At 43.3% G+C, this 4,090-nt stretch overlaps 1 pseudogene; it reads left to right on the top strand.

Annotated features, from left to right (window-relative positions):
* The first annotated feature begins 1,684 nt into the window (after nucleotides 1–1,684).
* LOC130841388 (heterogeneous nuclear ribonucleoprotein A3-like) lies at nucleotides 1,685–3,778 on the top strand (annotated as a pseudogene).
* Nucleotides 3,779–4,090: the final 312 nt, after the last annotated feature.

Genomic DNA, 4,090 nt, shown 5'->3' with positions numbered 1-4,090 from the left:
CTGAGGGCCCCACCCAGCTGCTACTTGTCTATCTCACCCAATGACCACTGCAACCCTCCGCTCTCAGGGATCTGGGCATGGGTTCAGGAAGGACTGGGGTCAGGTACACGTGCCCTGCAACATCTCAGGTTTGGATGTGATGACAACCAGCCATCCTGGCCCCAGGGTGGTAATACCATGGCATTATTGCCCACCCTGATCCAGGCACCTAGTGCATCCTGGAGTAGAGGTTGCAATATCCTTGGTGGCCACCTGTGCAACATGGTTTGGGGCAGCTGACCCAGGGGAAGAGGATATGCCTGGTTCTACTTGCTCACTCCTGACCAGGGTACAATGCATTTGTCAAGCAGGTAGGAAGAGGACCCAGCAGCCAGTGGGCCCCACAGATATGCATCAAATCACAGGGTGGGGTCACAGGGCACTTGTGAGGGTCTTCACTTGCACCACAAGGATCCCTGTGCCTGAGAGGGTATGACATTAAATGGAAATTTTTAAACACCATGAGAGATTGAGAGAGACACTCTAGTAGAAAAGAAATAAACTTTATATCTGAATACCTTTAACGGCACTTTTTCCTGCTTTTTGAACAAGGGACTTCACGCTAACATTTTGCACTGGGGCTACAAATTATATATCCAGTTCTGACTGTAAGGACTGTCTATTAGTAAAGTATTCTGGTATCCACTGAGATCTACCATTCCCCGTAGAAATAATGAAAGCTGATGTGGTTGTAACTATCTCTAGTCTTGCTGGGGCTGTTTAGAGGATATGGTAGACTTCTACTTGCCAAGGAAGAAGCCCATTTTGTCCCAAACTCCCAACTGTGTTAAGTATCTCAGATCATAAGAGGGGCTTAGGAGGATGTGGTAGTAGATAATATTCTGTGGTATGAATCAGAAGACTTGAATTTCAAATCTGCCTCTGCCACTGACTAGCTGAGAATGCTGATCTCCCTTGGGGACACTGTTTCTTCATATGTGAAAAGAGTAGTTTCAATTAACCTAGTGTTTTCAGACTGTCATTGAGTTTCTGGGGCAGTGCCTCGGAGAGGGGGAGGTGAAATCTAGGCAATGGGGCTATAGGCACCTCCCACTTTTCCAGCCAAATCTGTTCCATTTTTGTTTTACATTTTTTTGTTCTGCATTGGAATTCACTTAAAGAAATAATTCCAATGCTTAAAAAATTAAAACCCATAATTCTCAGTGATCTCTATGGGCCATTATACCTCTGATTTCTGATTCTGAGACTCTTTAACCTTGAATCTTACAAAGAGGATGATCTTTATTCCAGAAAAAATCTATCATGCACATGGGCCGGTTACCACAGAAGAAGAGAAATCCAGGGAGGACAAGGGGTTAAAGGGCAAACACCTGGGTGGTATAGAACTAAAAGACAAGGGTAATGAATAAGAGGTTCAAGTTCCCTACTGTGGGTTGAATGTTAACAGAAAATATTCACAAAACCAGGACATTCAGCTAGATGCTTGCTCATGTCTCAAGAGGTAAAATTTTCTTCCTTTCTTCCATTACATGATAGGATATAACGTCTTGTGGACAAAATGAACTGAATAAGGAAAAGAGTTAGTTGAGAGTAAATTTCAACTCTGCTAAAGTTTTTTGAGCCTTTACCAGGTACCAAGCCTTATGCTAGACTTAGCGTGGAAGATAAAAAAAATTAACCAAACATGGCTCAATCTTTCCAAAAGTGTTTCGAGGTAGGTGAGCAAAACAGGAATTCTAAAAAATGCACAGAGTATTTTATAAAGCTAAGTGTCATAATGGTAAAATAGAGGTGCAAAGTACAATGGGAAAACAGCATATGAATGCTCACTTCCATCTGAAATGTCAGGAAAAGTTATCTGGAAAAGAAGATGGAATTTAAGTTTGGACTTAAAAATGAATAGGACTTGTGGGCTTCCTAGGTAGTGCAGTGGTTGAGAATCTGCCTGCAAATGCAGGGAACACGTGTTCGATCCTCGCTCCAGGAAGATCCCACATGCCATGGAGCAACTAAGCCAGCGTGCCGCAACTATTGAGCCTGCACTTTAGAGCCTGTGCACCACAACTATTGAGGCCATGTGCTGCAACTACTGAAGCCCACATGCCTAGAGCCCGTGCTCCGCAACAAGAGAAGCCACGGCAATGAGGAGCCCGCACACCACAATGAAGATGAGCCCCCACTCACCACAACTAAAAGAAAGCCCGCTCACAGCAAAAAAGACCCAACACAGCCAATAAAATAAATAAATAAATTTGTTTAAAAAAATAAAAATAAAAATGAATAGGACTTGGACAAGCAGGACCTGGAGATCGTCACATGCCAGATTTAGAAGTTTGGAATACATGTTATAGGCAAAGAAAAACATGGAAAAGTTGTAAGCAGTGTGGAGTGTAGGAGAAGGCTACTCTGGTTGGATTTACATTTAAACCACTGGGCTTGTTATGTGAAAAGTAAATTTAATAGGATCCAGGGCAGATTCAGAGAGAGAAGATAAAAGACTCTTTTGCTAATCCAGGCAAGAAAGGAGTGTGCCATGATCCAGCACAGTGCCCGTGGCAGTGGAAAGAAACTAATTCAAGAGGCATTTGGGGTCCCATATTGAACTCGAGTTGGAAGAGGCGAGTCCGGTCTCTAAATGGAGATTTTGTAAAACCGCCACCTGGTCACCCCCAGCCTGACTCCAGCCATTGCCACCACCACCTGGAGGAGGAGGGCCATGAACCAAAGGAACCAGAACAGCTGAGAAAACTGTTTATTGGTGGTCTGAGCTTTGAAGCTACAGATGATAGCTTAAGAGAACATTTTGAGAAATGGGGCACACTTACAGATTGTGTGGTGATGAGAGACCCCAAAACAAAACATTCCAGGGGCTTTGGTTTTGTGACTTACTTTTGTGCTGAAGAGGTGAATGCAGCAATGTGTGCTCTACCACACAAGGTTGATGGGCATGTAGTGGAACCAAAGAGAGCTGTTTCTAGAGAGGATTCTGTAAAGCCTGGTGCCCATCTAACAGTGAAGAAAATTTTTGTTGGTGGTATTAAAGAAGATACAGGAGAATATAATTTGAGAGACTACTTTGAAAAGTATGGCAAGATTGAAATCATAGAAGTTATGGAAGACAGGCAGAGTGGAAAAAAGAGAGGATTTGCTTTTGTAACTTTTGATGATCATGATACAGTTGATAAAATTGTTGTTCAGAAATACCACACTATTAATGGGCATAATTGTGAAGTCAAAAAGGCCCTTTATAAACAAGAAATGCAATCTGCTGGATCACAAAGAGGTCGTGGAGGTGTATCTGGCAACTTTATGGGTCATGGAGGAAACTTTGGAGGTGGTGGAGATAACTTTGGCCATGGTGGAAACTTTGGTGGAAGAGGAGGCTATGGTGGTGGAGGTGGTGGCAGTAGAGGTAATTATGGAGGAGGTGATGGTGGATATAATGGATTTGGAGGTGATGGTGGCAACTATGGTGGTGGACCTGGTTATAGTAGTAGAGGAGGCTATGGTGGTGGTGGACCAGGATATGGAAACCAAGGTGGTGGATATGGTGGCAGTGGTGGAGGATATGATGGTTACAGTGAAGGTGGAAATTTTGGAGGTAACTATGATGGTGGTGGGAACTATAATGATTTTGGAAATTATAGTGGACAACAGCAATCAAATTATGGACCCCTGAAGGGGGGGCCTTTTTGGTGGCAGAAGCTTGGGCAGTCCCTATGGTGGTGGTTATGGATCTGGTGGTGGAAGTAGTGGATATGGTATCAGAAGGTTCTAAAAACTCAGAAGAAAAAGGCTACAGTTCTTAGCAAGAGATAGAGCTAGGAGTTGGCAGGAAACTATAGGTTACTTTGAGACAGTTGTCCCAAATGCATTAGAGGAAGCATAAAAATCTGCCACAGGAGGAACGATGATCCATAGTCAGCCCTTCAATATTAGTGACACTATTTCTGAAACAGTGGAAGTCACAAAAACTCAGTATTTTGCTTGGTAAGTAGAGGGTTTTCCAGGACTTTGATCATCTCTTCACTGGTAGATTGTTGCAGAACCAGAATGCCCCAAAATGGCCATCAGAAACTTAACTCAAGGT

Source organism: Hippopotamus amphibius, chromosome X, assembly GCF_030028045.1.
Source record: "Hippopotamus amphibius kiboko isolate mHipAmp2 chromosome X, mHipAmp2.hap2, whole genome shotgun sequence".
Lineage (NCBI taxonomy): Eukaryota > Metazoa > Chordata > Mammalia > Artiodactyla > Hippopotamidae > Hippopotamus > Hippopotamus amphibius.
This window is presented reverse-complemented; position numbering and strand designations above follow the sequence as displayed.